The sequence below is a fragment of the Bos taurus genome, chromosome 7 (genome assembly GCF_002263795.3).
Source record: "Bos taurus isolate L1 Dominette 01449 registration number 42190680 breed Hereford chromosome 7, ARS-UCD2.0, whole genome shotgun sequence".
In the NCBI taxonomy this organism is placed as follows: domain Eukaryota; kingdom Metazoa; phylum Chordata; class Mammalia; order Artiodactyla; family Bovidae; genus Bos; species Bos taurus.
In genome coordinates, this window is record NC_037334.1 from 69,545,642 (window position 1) to 69,566,210 (window position 20,569).

At 39.9% G+C, this 20,569-nt stretch overlaps 1 protein-coding gene across 8 annotated transcripts in view; it reads left to right on the forward strand.

Moving 5' to 3' along the window:
* Positions 1–20,569, forward strand: part of LSM11 (LSM11, U7 small nuclear RNA associated) — a 414,613-nt gene that overhangs the window by 216,705 nt on the left and 177,339 nt on the right. For 4 of the 8 annotated variants that reach the window (XM_059888903.1, XM_059888902.1, XM_059888897.1 and 1 more), the window contains exons 2-4: positions 3,193–3,271; positions 17,308–17,417; positions 18,962–19,019. The gene's annotated coding sequence lies outside the window, so the exon portion shown is untranslated. The remainder of the gene's footprint in view (positions 1–3,192; positions 3,272–17,307; positions 17,418–18,961; positions 19,020–20,569) is intronic. The other 4 variants (XM_059888901.1, XM_059888898.1, XM_059888904.1 and 1 more) reach the window with 2 other exon arrangements.

A 20,569-nucleotide genomic window follows, 5' to 3' on the forward strand; every position in this document is an offset into this window, starting at 1 on the left:
AAATCACTTAATGTTGTTAATTCTGCACTCCTAATTTGTCCCTCCTCCCTCTCTGGAATTAATAGATTGCATCTGGGATTAACAGATACTATACACTGCTTTACATAAACTAGATAAACAACAAGGATATACTGTATAGCATGGGCTTCCCTGGTAGCTCAGTTGGTAAAGAATCTGCCTGCAGTGTAGGAGACCCCGGTTTGATCCCTGGGTTAGGAAGATCCCCTGGAGAAGGGAAAGGCTACCCATTCCAGTATTCTTGGGTTTCCCTTGTGGCTCAGTTGGTAAAGAATCTGCCTGTAATGCAGGAGGCCCTGGTTTGATCCCTGGAATGGGACGATCCCCTGGAAAAGGGAAAGTCTACCCACTCCAGTATTCTGGCCTAGAGAATTTATGGGCTAGTCCATGGGGTTGCAAAGAGTTGGGCACGACTAAGCAACTGTCACTTCACTTCACTTTATAAGGAGTTATTTTCATTATTTTTTAATAACCTGTAATGGAATATAATCTGCAAAAGACCCTGAATCACTATGCTGTGCACTTAAAACTAATACAGTATTATAAATCAACTATACTTCAGCAAGAAATAATAAAAAAGTTTTTTTGTTTTATTATGCCCTGAATACATTGGAATTGACTTTTGGATATAGTATGAGGCAGAGATCCAGTTTCTTCCTTTCCTACATGGATTGTAGTTTTTTTTACAGCTCTTTAATGAATAGTTACTCCTTCCTAAGTGATGTGTCACGTCTGTCATTTATCAATGTTACATAAGTGTGTGGGTTTGTTTCTCAGCCTTCTATTCTATTCTATCCCATTTTATCCCACCCCATTTCACTCTACTTGTTAATTTATCTAAATTGTACCAATATGACTGTCTTAATCACTATAATTTCGTAATACTACTGATAGTTTGTGGGGCAGGTCCTCTGCCCTGCTCTGGTTTAGATGATTCTAGCCATCCGTGGTCCTTTTCTCTTCCATATACATTTTAGAATCCTCAACTTTTATGTAAAACCCTGTTGAGATCTTGAACTGAATCTGTAGATAGATTTGGAGTGAATGGATACCTCTGCAATATTTCTTTCTACCCATGGACGTGGTACATATTTCTGCTTTTTACTTAGGTCTTCTTAATAAAATTTTATATTTTCTTCTGTAGTTCTGACACATTTTTAGTTTTCCTATCTTGGTATTTTCTGAACTGCTGTAAGTAGGTTTTTAAAATTACATTTAAAAATTGTTTATTGCTGATGTATAGAAATGGAGCATAAATAATATTAATCTCATGAAGATGGCACTAAAAGTTAAGGAAGCCCCTTCTCCTTCCAAAGCTTAACTATAGACTTTGAAAGTCAACAGGCAGTGCTTTCCATCCATCCACAACACAACAAAAATGATCTGCATGTCGCCCACCTTCCACACAGCCCAAAACATTGACATTGATGTGGCCAAGGTTGACACCCCTGTTAGGCCTTATGGGGAGAGAAGGCATATGTTCTAACACTTACTCCTGACTATAATGCTTTGAATATTGCCAGCAAATTTGGATCATCAAAACTGAGTCCAGCTGGCTAATTCTAAATATAAATTTTTTTCACCATAAAATATTTCTATAATCAGACTACTTGTTATACTCTATTAATTCTAATAATTCTGTCTAAATATTTTTTCAGTTAAAAATTATATGTTGAATAATATGAAATCAATTATAGATTTATTTTTCTTCCAATTCTTAAAACTCCAATTTTTCTTTATCATCTTCTGGTACTGGCTCAGACCTTCACAATGTCAATAGAACTAGTATTGTGGGATGCTATTCCATTCATGATTTTAAACAGAATGATTCAAGATTTTCCCATTTAAAGTGATTACTCTGGATTATTTATAGATATTTCTGTGTCTTTTTGGTGTGTCTTCATTATTCTTTGGGAGAAGGCAATGGCAACCCACTCCAGTACTCTTGCCTGGAAAATCCCATGGACCTGGTGGGCTGCAGTCCATGGGGTCTCTAGGAGTCAGATACGACTGAGTGACTTCACTTTCCCTTTTCACTTTCATGCATTGGAGAAGGAAATGGCAACCCACTCCAGTGTTCTTGCCTGGAGAATCCCAGGGATGGGGGAGCCTGGTGGGCTGCCATCTATGGGGTCGAGCAGAATCGGACACGACTGAAGCGACTTAGCAGCAGCAGCATTATTCTTTGAGCCCTTCCTTACTTTCTGGAGTAAAAAGATATTGTAGTTTTGTTTTGTTTTGAACTTTTTACTTTGTATTGCGGTATGGCCAATTAGCAAACAATGTTGTGATAATTTCAGGTGAACAGCGAAGGGACTCAACTACACGTGTACATATATCCATTCTCCCCCAAACCACCTCCCATCCAGGCTGTCACACAACATTGAGCAGAGTTCTATGTGCTATACAGTAGGTCCTTGTTGGCTATCCATTTTTAGATACAGCAGTGTATACATGTCTATCCCACACTCCCTAACTAAACAATATTGCAGGTTTATCTTATATTTTTCACCCTGGAGTCAAGCTTTCCTTTAAAGTCTTGGTTCTTGAATGATATATAGAAACCAAGATCTGGGCACTTTGGGTACTCACTGGTACTGGTATGTCATACTCCTAATCTCTCTCAGTTGACAGAATGGATACACATATACTTGCCTATGTGCACACTCAGTTGCTAGGTTGTATCCTACTTTTGGTGACCCTGTGAACTGTAGCCCACCAGGCTCTTCTGTTTATGGAATTTCCCAGGAAAGAATACTGGAGTGGGTTACCATTTCCTCCTCCAGGGGATCTCCCAACCCAGGGATGGAAACTGAGTATTTTTTGTCTGATGCATTGGCAGGTAGAATCTTTACTTTGGAGCCACTGGGAAGCCCCCTAGGTGGCTATATTAAAATATAGATACTTAATATCTGTATTAAAACCACGAGTTCACACCAATACCTCCAGTTCCAATCCAGCACCACAGTGGTTTTTCTTGCCTTCACCTTTTCCACATTTGTAACTCCCCTTTTCCCAGTGAGAAACCTGGTTTTCATTATCCTTGATATACATGTAAGCAAATTTTTGCTGTGTAGGCCAAAATTTCAAGAGCGGGAGGAGGAGGAGAAAGGACAGGAAGAAGGAAGAAAGAGGAAAGAGGAAGAGTTTTATCTTTTTATCTTCATTTTACAGAACCATTGCCCTCTTTCAGAAATAAGGAAGAGAAGACCCAGAATGGCAGGGAAGGGGATAACTGCCCCAGGAGAAACAGGTGAGTCCTGTCACTGCCTTTGGTGTGGGAATCAGTAGCAGGCCAGCAGATGGAGCCAGTGGACCCACCTTTTGTCTCCTAGGTGATTCCTGGCAGTCTTTTAAAAAAAAAAAAAAAAGACCTTTTTAAAGGACAGTTTTAGGTTCAAAGCAGAACTGAGAGAAAGATACAGAAATTTAATGTATCCTCTGTTCCCACACATGCATAGCCTCTCCCACTAGACCATAGTAGTACTATTTGTTACCACTGATGAACCTTGCATTGACACGCCATTATTACCCAAGGTCCATATTTACATTAGGATTTACTCCTCGTGTTATACATTCTATGTTTCTGGACACATGAATATACAAGGATATGAATTTACCATTTAGAGTATCATATAGAGTAGTTTCACTGCCCTAAAGCACCTTGGTTATTTTACAGGCAATACTTTTGAAGGCCATGGAGGTGCTGGGTATGTGTTTAAATGATCCTGTTGAGGGACCACAATCAGAGTTTGCATACCTCCGCCTCCCACTCTAGGAAGCCTTCTTGGCCCCGGGGTACCATGCATACACAGTATCCCTGTTCCTTGTTTAGCTCATACTGGCAGCTTTTTGTGTTGAGCATCTTGCTGAATTTTCATGCTCTGTGGAGCTCATGATCTTCATCTTCCATGTAAAGTGCAGACTGAGGCTTGGCCTCTCTAGCTTAGAGCATCTCCATATGGTGTTTGCTTTGCAGGTTCATGCAGATTCATTCTGGCAAATCTAAAATAGTTCAGCTCAGTTCCGTCTCTCAGTCGTGTCTGACTCTTTGCGATACCATGAATCGCAGCACACCAGGCCTCCCTGTCCATCACCAACTCCCGGAATTCACCCAAAATCATGTCCATCGAGTCAGTGATGCCATCCAGCCATCTCATCCTCTGTGATCCCCTTCTCCTCCTGCCCCTAATACCTCCCAGCATCAGGGTCTTTCCCAATGAGTCAACTCTTCACATGAAGTGGCCAAAGTATTGGAGTTTCAGCTTCAACATCAGTCTTTCCAAAGAACACCCAGGACTGATCTCCTTTAGGATGGACTGGTTGAATCTGTTGCAGTCCAAGGGACTCTCAAGAGTCTTCCCCAACACCACAGTTCAAAAGTATCAATTCTTCGGCGCTCAGCTTTCTTCACAGTCCAACTCTCACATCCATACACGACCACTGGAAAAACCATAGCCATGACTAGATGGACCTTTGTTGGCAAAGAGATGTTTCTGCTTTTTAATATGCTGTCTAGGTTGGTCATAACTTTCCTTCCAAGAAGTAAGCATCTTTTAATTTCATGGCTGCAGTCACCATCTGCAGTGACTTTGGAGCCCAAAAAAATAAAGTCTGACACTGTTTCCACTGTTTCCCCATCTATTTGCCATAAAGTGATGGGACCTGAAGCCATGATCTCAGTTTTCTGAATGTTGAGCTTTAAGCCAACTTTTTCGCTCTGCTCTTTCACTTTCATCAAGAGGCTTTTTAGTTCCTCTTCACTTTCTGCCATAAGGGTGGTGTCTTCTGCATATCTGAGGTTATTGATGTTTCTCCTGGCAATCTTGATTCCAGCTTGTGCTTCTTCCAGCCCAGCATTTCTCATGATGTACTCTGCATAGAAGTTAAATAAGCAGGGTGACAATATACAGCCTTGACGTACTCCTTTTCCTATTTGGAACCAGTCTGTTGTTCCATGTCCAGTTCTAACTGTTGCTTCCTGACCTGCATACAGGTTTCTCAAGAGGCAGGTTAGGTGGTCTGGTACTTCCATCTCTTTCAGAATTTTCCACAGTTTATTGTGATCCATATAGTCAAAGGCTTTGGCATAGTCAATAAAGCAGAAATAGATGTTTTTTTCTGGAACTCTCTTGCTTTTTCTATGATCCAGCGGATGTTGGCAATTTGAACTCTGGTTCCTCTGCCTTTTCTAAAACCAGCTTGAACATCTGGAAGTTCACGGTTCATGTATTGCTGAAGCCTGGCTTGGAGAATTTTGAGCATTACTAGCATGTGAGATGAGTGCAATTGTGCAGTAGTTTGAGCATTCTTTGGCATTGCCTTTCTTTGGGATTGGAATGAAAACTGACCTTTTACAGTCCTATGGCCACTGCTGAGTTTTCCAAATTTGCTGGCATATTGAGTGCAGCACTTTCACAGCATCATCTTTCAGGATTTGAAATAGCTCCACTGGAATTCCATCACTTCCACTAGCTTTGTTTGTAGTGATGCTTCCTAAGGCCCACTTGACTTCACATTCCAGGATGTCTGGCTCTAGGTGAGTGATCACACCATTATGATTATCTGGGTCATGAAGATCTTTTTTGTACAGTTCTTCTGTGTATTCTTGCCATCTCTTCTTAATATCTTCTGCTTCTGTTAGGTCCACACCATTTCTGTCCTTTATCGAGTCCATCTTTGCATGAAATGTTCCTTTGGTATCTCCAATTTTCTTGAAGTGATCTCTAGTCTTTCCCATTCTGTTGTTGTCCTCCATTTCTTTGCATTGATTGCTGAGGAAGGCTTTCTTATTTCTCCTTGCTATTCTTTGGAACTCTGCATTCAGATGCTTGTATCTTTCCTTTTCTCCTTTGCTTTTCGCTTCTCTTCTTTTCACAGCTATTTGTAAGGCCTCCCCAGACAGCCATTTTGCTTTTTTGCATTTCTTTTCCATGGGGATGGTCTTGATCCCTGTCTCCCATACAATGTCGCAAACATCCGTCCATAGTTCATCAGGCACTCTATCAGATCTAGTCCCTTAAATCTATTTCTCACTTCCACTGTATAATCATAAGGGATTCGACTTAGGTCATACCTGAATGGTCTAGTGGTTTTCCCTCCTTTCTTCAATTTAAGTCTGAATTTGGCAATAAGGGGTTCATGATCTGAGCCACAGTCAGCTCCTGGTCTTGTTTTTGCTGACTGTATAGAGCTTCTCCATCTTTGGCTGCAAAGAATATAATCAATCTGATTTCGGTGTTGACCATCTGGTGATGTCCATGTATAGAGTCTTCTCTTGTGTTGTTGGAAGAGGGTGTTTGCTATGACCAGTGAGTTCTCTTGGCAGAACTGTATTAGCCTTTGCCCTGCTTCATTCCGTACTCTAAGGCCAAATCTGCCTGTCACTCCAGGTGTTTCTTGACTTCCTACTTTTGCATTCCAGTTCCCTATAATGAAAAGGACATCTTTTTTGGGTGTTAGTTCTAAAAGGTCTTGTATGTCCTCAGAGAACCGTTCAACTTCAGCTTCTTCAGCATTACTGGTTGGGGCATAGGCTTGATCACCGTGATATTAAATTGTTTGCCTTGGGAAACAAACAGAGATCATTCTGTCATTTTTGAGATTGCATCCAAGTACTGCATTTAGGACTTTTTTGTTGACCATGATGGCTACTCCATTTCTTCTGAGGGATCCCTGCCCGCAGTAGTAGATATAACGATCATCTGGGTTAAATTCACCCATTCCAGTCCATTTTGGTTCGCTGATTCCTAGAATGTCGACATTCACTCTTGCCATCTCCTGTTTGACCACTTTCAATTTGCCTTGATTCATGGACCTAACATTCCAGGTTCCTATGCAATATTGCTCTTTATAGCATTGGACCTTGCTTCTATCACCAGTCAAATCCACAACTGGGTATTGTTTTTGCTTTGGCTCCATCCCTTCATTCTTTCTGGAGTTATTTCTCCACTGATGTCCAATAGCAGATTGGGCACCTACCGACCTTGGGAGTTCCTCTTTCAGTATCCTATCATTTTGCCTTTTCATACTGTTCATGGGGTTCTCAAGGCAAGAATACTGAAGTGGTTTGCCATTCCCTTCTCCAGTGGACCACATTCTGTCAGACCACATTCTCTCCACCATGACCCGTCTGTCTTGGGTGGCCTCACATGGCATGGCTTAGTTTCATTGAGTTAGACAAGGCTGTGGTCCGTGTGATCAGATTGGCTAGTTTTCTGTGATTGTGGTTTCAGTGTGTCTGCCCTCTGATGCCCTCTCGCAACACCTACCATCTTACTTGGGTTTCTCTTACTTTGGATGTGGGGTATCTCTTCACGGCTGCTCCAGCAAAGCACAGCCGTTACTCCTTACCTTGGACGAGTCACCCCTCCTGACCTTGAACTTGGAGTAGCTCCTCTCGGCCCTCCTGTGCCCGCGCAGCTGCCGCTCCTTGGATGTGGGGTTGCTCCTCCCAGCCACCATCTCAGACCTCGGACATGGGGTAGCTCCTCTCTCCCGCTCCTGCACCATCGCAGCCAACATATCTTAATATAAACTTGAGGGAGAACTTACTGAAAAAGCCCCCAGTAGCCCTGTGCTAGCCGTGATGATTGCCAGAAGGAGAGGCTGGGGTCATATTGAGGCAAAAATCTGCTGAGCCCAAATATGCTGCCCAGTATGTAGGGGATTTCCTTTGAATGAACTGTGGAGGAAATTTGCTTTATCTGGGGTCAGAAGTCTACTGTATTGCAGACTGTCTGGCAGAATTTGACTTGGATCTCTTTTTCTTGTCAACTTCCAGGAGCCACTGGGTACTCTCCTTCACTAGACTATTCCATGACAAGAAGTCTTATCCTCAGCCTCCACCAATTCAAATTTTACTTTGTAGTATAGTCCCTGGAGTTTGGAGGAATCCTGTTGAGTCTTATCAATGATCTTCATAGCTACCTCCTTCCCAATCAGGATGTGTCAGGCCAACTTCACTTTGGCAAGGTACCCTTGCTGATGGTCTTGAGGAGCTGGTTATTGCCAAGAGGGGTCTTCTCCTCAGCAGAGATGAGAGGAAGCCCTGCATCATTTTGGATTTGTTACAGGACTTGAAGGCAAGGTTTCCTTTATCTTTATGACCCAAATTCAGCCTAAACCTGGGAAAAGCTGATGAGGTTGGTCCAGGACACCTGGATAGTAAATTGCTTCCCAAGATCACCTGATGAACTAATCTTTATAGTGAAATCAAGGTACAATGGGAGACTAAAGTAAAAAACTAAGTAAAAAAAATGAGAAAAAAGAATAAGTAAAAAAAAATGAGGGAAAGAAAAAAGAGAATAGAATAACAAAGTAAAGAATAAAAAAAGAGAAGAAGAAAAGAATGAGAAAAATTAAAAAAGAAAAAAGAAAAAAAATCTATAGAAAGCTACAGAAAGCCCACAATGTCAAGGAGAAAACAAGCTGGCTTTGGTCAAATGTTCCTCAGGTTATTGGAAACTGGCTTCCTGAGCTAGAAGGACCACAAACGTAGGACCAGGAACTTACATTGGTTCTTAGAATTCCATAACAATGGCTTCTTATAAGGTCATAACAAGAAAGGGACGTTTCATGGTTAGTGATAATCCACGTGGTTCTCTCTCTCTCTCTCTTTTTTTATGTCTGAAGAGCCATTTTAAACTTAAAAACATTATTGAACCCAGAACAGCTTTTCGTTTATGTGGATTATAGCTATTTGCCTTTTTAGAAATTAAAACCTGTATGATTCTTCAGTGGCTTTTTTATTCCTAGTTTGAAACGTGATAATAATTTTTGGCCCAGTGTATTTTCTTTTTTCTAAATTAAATTTATTTATTTTAAAATTGAAGGATAATTGCTTTACAGAATTTTGCTGTCAAATCTCAACATGAATCAGCCATTAGGTATACATATATCCCCTCTCTTTTGAACCTCCCTCCCATCTTCCTCCCCATCCCACTCCCACTCCTCTAGGTTGATACAGAGACCCTGTTTGAGTTTCCTGAGACATACAGCAAATTTCCATTGGCTATCTATTTTACACATGGTAATGTAAGTTTCCATGTTACTCTCTCCATACATCTCACCCTCTCCTCCCCTCTCCTCCTGTCCATAAGTCTATTCTCCATGTCTGTTTCTCCATTCAGTTCAGTTCAGTCGTTCAGTCATGTCTGACTCTTTGCGACCCCATGGGCTGCAGCGCGCCAGGCTTCCCTGTCCATCACCAACTCCCAGAGCTTACTAAAACTCATGTCCATAGAGTTGGTGATGCCATCCAACCATCTCATCTTCTGCCGTCCCCTTCTCCTCCTGCCCACAATCTTGCCCAGCATCAGGGTTTTTTCAAGTAAGTCAGTTCTTCGCATCAGGTGGCCAAAGTATTGGAGTTTCCTCTTCAGCATCAGTCCTTCCAATGAAAATTCAGGACTGATTTTCCCTAGGATTGACTGGTTGGATCTCCTTTCAGTCCAAGGGACTCTCAAGAGTCTTCTCCAACACGACAGTTCAAAAGCATCAATTCTTTGGTGCTCAGCTTTCTTTATAGTCCAACTCTCACATCCATACATGACTACTGGAAAAACCATAGCCTTGACTAGACAGACCTTTGTTGACAAAGTAATGTCTCTGCTTTTTAATATGCTGAGTGGGTTGGGTGTAACTTTTCTTCCAAGGAGCAAGTGTCTTTTAATTTCATGGCTGCAGTCATCATCTGCAGTGATTTTGGAGCCCCCCAAAATAAAGTCTCTCACTGTTTCCATTGTTTCCCCATCTATTTCCCATGAAGTGATGGGACCAGATGCCATGATCTTAGTTTTTTGAATGTTGAATTTTAAGCTAACTTTTTCACTCTCTTCTTTCACTTTCATCAAGAGGCTCTTTAGGTCTTCTTCACTTTCTGCTGTAAGGGTGGTTTCATCTGCATATCTGAAGTTATTGATATTTCTCCTGGCAATCTTAATTCCAGCTTGTGCTTCATACAGCCTGGCATTTTGCATGATATACTCTGCATATAAGTTTAATAAGCAGGGTGACAATATACAGCCTTGACGTACTCCTTTCCTGATTTGGAACCCGTCTGTTGTTCCATGTCCAGTTCTAACGGTTGCTTCTTGGCCTGCATACAGATTTCTCAGTTTCTCCATTGCTGCCCTGCAAATAAATTCTTCAGTACCATTTTTCTAGATTCCATATATATGTTTTAGTATACGATATTTACCTTTCTCTTTCGGACTTACTTCACTCTGAATAATAGGCTCCAGGTTCATCTACCTCATTAGAACTAATGCAAATGTGTTCCTTTTTATGACTGAGTGATATTCCATTGTGTATATGTACCACAACTTCTTTATCCATTCATCTGTCACTGGACATCTAGGTTGCCTCCATGTTCTAGCTATCGTAAATAGTGCTGCAGTGAGCAATGGGATATATGAGTCTTTTTCAATTTTGGCTTCCTCAGGATATATGCCTAGGAGTGGGATTGCTGGGTCATATGGTGGTTTTATTCTAGTTTTTTAAGGAATCTCAATACTGTCTTCCATAGTGGCTGGGCCCAGTATATTTTGAAATGTCCAAATATGTGAGGATTTTTAATTTGTCTCTTTATTAACTTCTTTTTTCATTTTACTCATTTTCAGTTTTTATTTTAGAGATACAAAATAAAAATATTCTTTATAAGAAATATAACTTAAATGCTATTCTAAAAATGATTCCTCAGTATCATCATCTATGCAGTGCTAAAAGTGTCTTATGCATTTTGAACATTTTTGTTTTTCAGATTATATGCCTGGATCAGAATCCAAAAATTTTTCATATATTTTGATTGGTCGATATGAATTTAAGCTTCTTCCAATCTAACTCCATCTCCTTCCTCCCTGTCCCCACCTTGTTTTTTATTTTTGAGCAATTTGTGTTGTTAATTTGCTACTTTTTGGATTTTCCTGATTGTATCCTGTTGTGTACATTAACAGGTTCCTCTGTACTTTCTGTAAATTGATAGTTAAAATCTTAAGGTTGATCAGATTTAGAAGTAATCTTTTTGGTGAGATGGGTGGTGATGTGTTCCTTTTCCAGGAAGCTGATGGCCTCTCATTTTGTGATGTTAATTAGTAGGCTTCCATGCTCATTGTTGAGATCCATTAAATCATGACAAGTAGCAAAATACTAAATTTATCATATTTTCATTTATTAGCTAGAATACTTCTGCAAGAGAAATGTCTTCCATTCAACTCAGTTACCTTGTGGTCATTGATGATGGTCTTTATGATTCCTGTTTCTGAAGGTTGTTGGAGGATTTTTTTTTTTATTGGGCTAATACACATTTTTTTCAATTGTTTTTCATACAGGGCTTTTAGGTGAACTTTTATTTGAATAAATATTTATGCAGCAAAAGTTATTTTGAAATGTTCCAAACTAAGCCATATAAATAAATGGCCAGGTGAGGAATTTTGGCAAGAGAAACACCATTTTGGATATTTGAGGTCCTGAGAATATTTGAAATCTTGTTAGGGCTGAAAAAAAAATGCAACTATATATGTTGAGAAGGAAATGGCAACCCACTCTAGTACTCTTGCCTGGAGAATCCCATGGAGGGAGGAGCCTGGTAGGCTACAGTCCATGGGGTCGCAAAGAGTCGGATACGACTGAGTGACTTCACTATATGTATGGTAGCCATTGCTAATATCGTATAATCTAGCCATGTCATTTTATATGTGGTTCACTGGGGCTCATTCATTAGTTTGTTCAGTCATCAAATGTTCTCTGAGGCTTTTGTTCTCTGAGGAGGCACTGTTCCTGGTGCTGGATAAACTGCAGAACAAAGTCCCTGAGTTTGCTGTGCTTTATTGTGAGGTGGGGAAGCAACAAGTTAACAGATATGTTGAGAGGGTGAGAAATGACTTGAAAGAAATAAATACAGTGATGTGTTAGTGCTACTGGGTGGGACATCACTTTAGATGAGTACTAATGTTTCACATGAGATTTCCTTGACAGGAAGGGAGCCTGATAAGCAAAGATCTAGGAAAATGACTCTCCAAGCAGAGGGTACCACAAGGGCAAAGGCTCTGAAGTGTAAACAAGCTTGGTATGATTGAACTGCAAAAAGTCAATCAGTGTGACACACAGAGTGAGCGGGCAGAAGTGTGATGGAAGGCGAGTGGAGACAGGCAGGCAGGAATAGAGACGCAGAATTCAGCTTTTCTGGTCGATTCTGTCCTGATGTATTTTGCATTTCATTTGGCATGATTCTGAGGCCCTGGTAGCTGTGTTTCTTCAGCATAACATGTGCCGCTGCAGAAGAGAATGTTTCAGAAATCACTTCTCTCTTCTTGTCTGCCTCTGCTCCAGTCAACATCTGTCCCTTAGAAAGCCAGTTCTGAAGGAAATCTGGCCCTTTGCTGCAGCCTCGATTTCGTTTCTGGTGGTTACAGCCTCCGTGTTTCCAGGGACCTGGTTGTGATTCGCTGATTTGAGCAGGGTTGAAGAGCCCGCTCCTGGACCATTCCTGCTTCGTGCTCTGCCCTGACCTCTGGTGGACTTGGCCTGTTAAGGCATAGACCAAGCTAGAAGCTGGAAGCCTTTGCCTTCTATCTCTACCTGCCTGATTTGGTTTGGAGTGTGCACTCTATTATGAAGGTTTTGAGAAGAGGCATAATTTCAGACACCACCATGGAGTGGCCAGATGGCTTTTGATCATTCAACACCTCTTATACTGGTATGGGAACCATTCTTTAAGAGTTTGCATGAGCACTGCATGCTAAGTTGCTCCAGTCATGTCCAGCTCTGTGCAACCCTATGGACTGTAGCCTGCCAGGCTCCTCTGTCCATGGAATTCTCCAGGCAAGAATATGGAGTGGGTTGCCTGTGCCCTCCTCCAGGGGATCTTCCTGTTCTAGGGATCGAACCCGAGTCTCTTATATCTCTTGCATTGGCAGGTGTGTTCTTTACCACTAGCATCACCTGGAAAGCCCTCTTTAGTGTTTGGATGGCATCAATCCTACCAGTCCCCCAGGCACAATGGATGGGTATAGGACCCAGCCTGACCAATGTGAACAATCATTCCTTTGGCCTGAAGGATTGGTTTGGAAAGAGCATATGATCTAAACTGGGCAAATCAAGTCTTCTGTAAGGGTCTGATACTTAGACCTTTCCCTGGAGATGGAGTTCTATAGATTCCTGAATACCTGAACTATCATCTCTTTGGCCCCTTGAGAGAGCTGGCCGAGAATTAAATTGACACCGAGGAAGAGGGTGGGTTCTGGAAATTCACAGGGAGTAATTTAAGCTTCTGCTTCTGGGTATGCCTAGGGTGAACTGATGAATTCCTTTTTTCTCTTAAGCTAGTTTCCGTTGGATTTCTGACATAAATGGAAATCTCCTAATTAATACTGCAACCAGTGTTAGTCATAGTTATTATTTTTGTAGATAATCCGAAGTAAATTTGAAGTATATATGGTGTGACACTTTCCTTTATGACACCACATTAGTAATTATATAGTGGTCTGGATGACAATATTTAAATGTCTCTCACTCCATGAGCAGGGGTCATATTTATTTTGTTCATCACTATAGGTCTTTGACTGGTTGATAGTAAGTCCTCAATAAATATTCATGGGATGAATAAATAGTTGTATGGCAATGTTTACTGATGTAAGAATGTAATTTCTCTTACCTAACACTATTGTGGTTATTGAAGAGAATATTCTTATTCCTAAGTGAGTCATGCTGAGGTATTTGGAGGCAAAGTGGGATGATGTCCACAAATTAATTGGTTCAGAAAAAAAAAAAACTATCTTTCTCTCTATATCAATCTGTGTATGTATGTCTGTGTTGAGAGAGAGGGAAAACACATATGAAAAAATGTTAATCTTTGTTGAAATCAAGTGACGGCAATACAGGTGTTTATTGTACTCTCCTTTCAACTTTTGTATGTTTAAAAATGATCAAAATTCAAATTAGGAAAAGAGAAAAGATGACCTTTATCTGAATGGGCACTCATGCTTGTGTTGCCTTTAAGAAATGTCCAATTCCCCAATTACAGGACAAGTGTACCAGAGAAAGACCATTTGCATTACAAAATAACTTTTAATTTTCCAGGGGGAAAAAATCCCCTCAAGTCTTATTCAAATCATAGCAATTAAAATGATCCAATGAAGAGCTCAGCTGTGGGGGAAACTGGAATTAGCACTAGAGGGCAGTCTTCCCTCCCTTCTTCCCTCCTTTTGTCTCTCCTTTCCCTCTCCCTTTCTTTTCTCTTTTTATTTCCCCCTTTCTTCCTTCAGTTATTTGCTAAAATAAAAAAAAATTTTTTTCCCTTTTTTTCTTTTTTAACAAACTAGGAAGTTATTATAAAAAAAATTTCAGACAATAAGGAAGGAGTAAAGGGGACAGCAAAAATTATCCTTGATGTTACTACCTACAGATAATAGTAAAAACAGTGCAAGGTATTATTCTAAGCATTTTACACATATTGACATGCTTAAACTTCACTCATAACCTGAGAAGGTAGTTCCTACTCTCATGCACATTTTACAGAAGAGAAAGTTGAGTAGAGGGTGTTAAGTTTCTGAGGATCAAATCCTACATGGCCTTGCTGAGAAAGAGACACTCTGGACTCTTTGGTAAAAGTCCTTTGCTACATACATACTTGCCCACATTCATGTGTGTATACAAATGTGTGCACATGATAATCACCCACATGTATATGGATTTGCACATATATGTATGCCACAATTACATGTGTAAACACACACATTTTACAAAACAATCATTTTATTCATGGTACTTTATGACTTGGTTTAAAAAAATATATATCACAACATTGTTAATCCTCTGAATAACAGGAAACTGTGGTGAGAGAGTTTAACTTGTCCTAGGCTGAGTGGAGCTGTGAACCTGGCTGGTTGACTCCAGAGCCTGTGTTCTTAGTCATGTACTGCTCCTTTTTTTTTTTTTAATCCAGTTCTCTAATTTTTGTGTTTTAGTTATTTCTTAGTCTTAATGTTTTATAAATAATGCTGTCATGAATATCTCAGAATAAACACTTTTAAGAATCCTCAAAATCTTAGCTCTTAGACCCCTAGACTTTATTTCTTTATTCACAAAGCAGATATTAAATAAACTAGAAAATATGCTCAGCAATAGGTCTTCCTGTAAAGCTGTGTCAACTGAGAGTTGGAAGGGAGACTTCTGATCGATTTTTCTGTTCTGGGTAAGAATCTTTTCTAACAATGACCTAGTAGCTGATATGATTACAATAGTAGTACCACCCCTTGAACACGTCGCTATATTTCAACCACTGGGTCACACCTTTTTCCTTTATCATTTCCTTAATCTTTACAATAACTCTGTGAGGGAGGTGTTATCCCTGTGTGTTCAGATGAGAGCAAACATCCTGTGACATCTCTGAGAAGATGGGCAAAGCCTCTGTTTACACACATCTATGAATGGGGAGCTCTGTTGTGCAAAGCAGACCAGACCACTTATGGAGCCCTGTAATTGCTTACTTACTATTGTAAGAATTCACTTACAATCACTGTAGAATTCACCAACTCTCTTTTCACACAATAGAGCTTGTTTAGATAATAACAATGAAAATAGCTGCCATTTTTTGGGCATTTGCAAGAGGCCAGCATTAGTTCTTAGTGTACTTTTCACAGGTATTTTTAATACCTCACTTATACATAATGACCTTATATGGGGGGTATATTATTTTTTTCCATTTTATATATGAGGTGACTGAGGCCTGTGGCTATTAACTAGTGAGGCCAAGACAGTCCCATCTCACCTGAATGTACTTACCTGATGGCTTTAGAACCTGACCTCTCTAGAAAGATGCCTGAGGGCGGGAAAGTTAAGATGATTAGTTCAGTCAACATAGAACAATGTCAGTTTAGAGAGATGGAAAGCCGCTGGCCAAGTTCCTTCCTAAAACTTTCCAAAGTTTTCAGAATTTCATATAGTATGGATGTAGGTTGGAACAAGGAAAATTTAGATGGAAGTCTAGCAAACATTAATTATCACATCAACAAACATATCCGTAACATTTATTGATGTAGTAGGGGTTTGCTATAAAACCTAATATTGTGCTGTGTGCAAATTTACTTTAGAATCTATTGTGTTTATTCCTCTGTCATGGGTTGAATTGTGTGCACCCAAAAGATAAGTCTTAATTCCAGGTACTTATGAATGTGACCTTTTTTGGAAACAGACCTTTGAGATACAATCAAGTTAAGATCCAAAATCACTGCAGATGGTGTTAAGATCCAAAATGACTGCAGATGGTGACTGCAGCCATGAAATTAAAAGATGCTTACTCCTTGGAAGGAAAGTTATGACCAACCTATATAGCATATTCAAAAGCAGAGACATTACTTTGCCAACAAAGGTTCGTCTAGTCAAAGCTATGGTTTTTCCAGTGGTCATGTATGGATGTGAGAGTTGGATTGTGAAGAAAGCTGAGCGCCGAAGAATTGATGCTTTTGAACTGTGGTGTTGGAGAAGACTCTTGAGAGTCCCTTGGACTGCAAGGAGATCCAACCAGTCCATTCTGAAGGAGATCAGCCCTGGGATTTCTTTGGAGGGAATGATGCTGAAGCTGAAACTCCAGTACTTTGGCTACCTCATGCGAAGAGTTGACTCATTGGAAGAGACTCTGATGCTGGGAGGGATTGGGGGCAGGAGGAGAAGGGGACGACAGAGGATGAGATGGCTAGATGGCATCACTGACTCGATGGATGTGCGTTTGAGTGAACTCCAGGAGTTGGTGATGGACAGGGAGGCCTGGTGCGCTGCGGTTCATGGGGTCGCGAAGAGTCGGACATGACTGAGCGACTGAACTGAACTGAACTAATTTAATATGACTGGTGTCCTTAGAAGAAAAGGAAAGTGCCAGGTGAAGACAGAGACACACTGGGAGAATGTCACATGACAGCAGAGGCAGAGATTTGAGTGATGCAGCTGCAGGCTGTTGACCTGAAATAAATAGACTGCCAGTTACTTTTCCAGCAAAAATGAGTTTATTCAGAATCAGGAAACAATTGCAGTTCGGGGTCTACCACCATGGCAAGCCATATGCAAGTCTCATCACAGCATAGGAGGGACAGTTAAAAGAGGGGGAAAAGGAATTTGGGAGGGCTGTAGTAAACAAAGAGTCCATGACTTTTCATTAGTTGAGTTGTTGCCAAGAGAAAAGAGGAGGTTGGTCTACTTCCCGTTGGGCTACGTTATTATCAGAGGTAATGGGAGCTCCCCCTTTTGGTCTCCTGACTATTTAATTGAGGTGTCTGTTTATTAATTTTTTACAAGGCCAAGGAACATCAAGGTTTGATGCCCCTTTAAGAAACTACAGAAATGCAAGGAAGGAGTCTATCTGAAGTCTCAGAGAGAGTGTGGTCCTGCTGATATCTTCATTTTAGGTATCTGGCAACTGTGTAGAATTATGGGGGAAATATATTTCTGTTGTTTTAAGCTCCCTCGTCTGTAGTGTTTTGTTACAACAGCCCTAGGAAACTAATACAACCTCCCATGCCACTTCTAGGAGTTGATAAACTATCCTCAAGATTTGAAGTCTGTTCAGTTGCATGGATGATTTCCTTTCACTTGTTCCCTCTGGGATTTTCAAACTTCAGTGTGTGTAAACAAAAAATACATATATATATATGTATATGTATGTATTCTGCAGTTCGTTTGGAGAATTTTTAAAAGTTGAAGTATAGTTGACTTACAATATTGTGTTCATTTCAGGTATTCAGTGAAATGATTTTGTTATACATATATATATATATATATGTATACATCTATATATATTTTTTGTCAATTCTTTTCCATTATAGTTTATTACAAGATATGGAATTTTCCAGGCAAGAATACTGGAGTGAGTTGCCACGCCCTTCTCCAGGGGAATTCCCGACCCAGGGATCAAACCCCATTTCCTGAATTGGAGGCAGATTCTTTACTGTCTGAGCCACCAGGGAAGATAAAGTTCCTTGTGCTATACAGTAAATCCTTGTTGTTTGTGAGGATTTTTTTCAATAGATAATTTTCACTGAAAGTTTTTTCACATTTGTTCATTTAGAATGTGACTCCCAAGCTTCTTTGTATTGTATTTCTCTTTGCTTTCTCTCCCCTAGGTGATATCCCTTCAGTTTTTGTTGAAATATTTTCCTAGGCCATTTGCCAACCAAACGTATTCTCTTGTGAATGTACTATCGTGGATCAATGCCTCTCTTAAAGTGTGGTACTTGGTATAGGGATTATAGTGGGACTGATAACTTCCCTGCTGTGGATATGAGCACTGTACTTCTATCAGTGAAATCTCTGCTTTTTTTTTTAAAGCAGCCACACAGCAGCTATTTAATTGAAACCCCACATCTTTTTTTTTTTTAATGTTTAGCTCCTAAGTCTGATTTTATACCTTTTAAAACATGCCGAATTATAGATGTTTTAGGACACCTAAATACAGAGTGTTACTTTGCTCCTATTAATTTTTTATTGTATGCAACTAAGATTAGATCTAATATGCAGTACAGTGATTATAGATACAAAACTCTACTATGAACAAAAAAATTAAACTTACCGAGAGACTAGATCTTAATTGTTCCCAGTACTAGAGGAAGTGATAATTATGTGACTTGGTAGAGGTATTAGCTCAGGCTACAATGATAGTGAAAGTCGCTCAGTCGTGTCCGACTCTTTGCGACCCCATGTACTATACAGTCCATGGAATTCTCCAGGCCAGAATACTGGAGTGGGTATCCTTTCCCTTCTCCAAGGGATCTTCCCAACCCAGGAATCAAACCCAGGTCTCCCGCATTGCAGGCAGATTGCAATATAAATGTATCACATCAGTATATTCCATACCTTGAATTTACAAAATGTTGTATGTCAAAAATATCTCAATAAGAAAAAAAAAATCTAAAAAATGTACTTTTCCCTCAATCACTCTCTTTTTCTCTTCAAGCTTGTTGGTCTCATGAGAGGAGTCTCCCCATTACAGACTTCATCTCCAGATTAAATAAGTAAGTTTGCTTTTTAAGCATATTTATGAATATCACTTTCTTCCTTCAGGTTTGTGCCGTGTTTTTGCATTCAGGTTTGGATGGTTGCTCCATCTTCCATCTATTTGTGTGGCTCTGGTGGGAGTTTTCTGTGTATTAAATACGTTGCTTTCTTTAGATGCTGTCTTCTCTTTCTGACTCTTGAGGAGAATCTGTGAATTTCTTTTTAGTTAGAATGTTACTAAGACAGACTTAATGCCTCTGGATTGTACCCATCTTTTAAGAATATCAATGTAATAATATATTTATATAGAGACAACGGGTAATAAAATTTACTAATAATTATTGGGTTTCTTCCTATGTGCTAGGCATTCTCATTTAAGAAAATTGAGGTGGAAGTCACATATTATAAAATCAACCATTTTAAAGCAAACAATTCAGCGGCATCAAGTACATTCATAATGTTGTACAACTACTGCCTCTGTCTAGTTAAACATTTTCATCACTCCAAAGTAAAACCCCCTACCAATTAAGCATTTTCTCCCTCTCCTTCCTCCCCTCAACTTCTGGCAGCCATCAATCTGCATTTTGTCTATATGGCTTTTTGTATTCTGGATATTTCATATAAATGAGATCATATAGTATGTGACTTCTGTTTGCCATTTTTCTCTCAGCATGGTTTGCAGGATCATCCATGTTGTAGCGTGTTTCAGTACTTGTATTTCTTTTTGTGACTGAATGATGTTCCATTCTGTTGATGGTCATTTATGCTGTTTCCACCTTTTGGCTATTGAATAGTGCTGCTATGAACATACCTGCGTATGTACTTGTTTTAGGGTTATGTTATAAACTGTGCCTTTTAGGACTTGGAAAACACTGTCATTCTTTTTCTAGGAAACCTTTATTTGGGTGCCTGTGCAATTTGTAAATAGAATGATACAACCATAGAAGATTCATTCATTTTGTAGGGCTTGCTCTCTCCTGGATTATGTTCACATTTCTGGGACGTATTTCAAGCTGAATGAGTCCATCAACATTATTATCATCCCCCTGACACTGGTGATGGTAGCTATCATTTGAGAGTCTATCATATCATAGATACTATTTTTATCCACATTTCACAGATGGAGAAACTGAGGCTTATGAAACTTAAGCATCTTTCCCAAGGGATAGACTAGTGATAGAGCTAGGACTAAAACCAAAATCTTTGTGACTCTAAAACTTGAGCTATGTGACAGTTACGTGCCTGAGTTTTCCAATTTTCATGAAGTTGGCTTTTTCCCCTAGTTTTAGTGGATAGCTGCTGACCATCAATAATAATAAACCTTCAATCAGTCAGTCCTGAAATCAGTTCAGTGAGTCAGAACCATCACTGAAAACTGAAATGGAATGGAATAAGATGGAAAATACCATGTAGTAAGGGTATTATTTGATTAAACTTGCATTTTTCACGTGTGTGGCATGTACATATGTGTCTGCATGAAGTAGTGATATAAAATGTATTTCTTATTGTGCGTTGCAGTCAAAAGGTTTGAAAAAATGCTCTAAGCCACTCAGGTTCGTTTTGATCA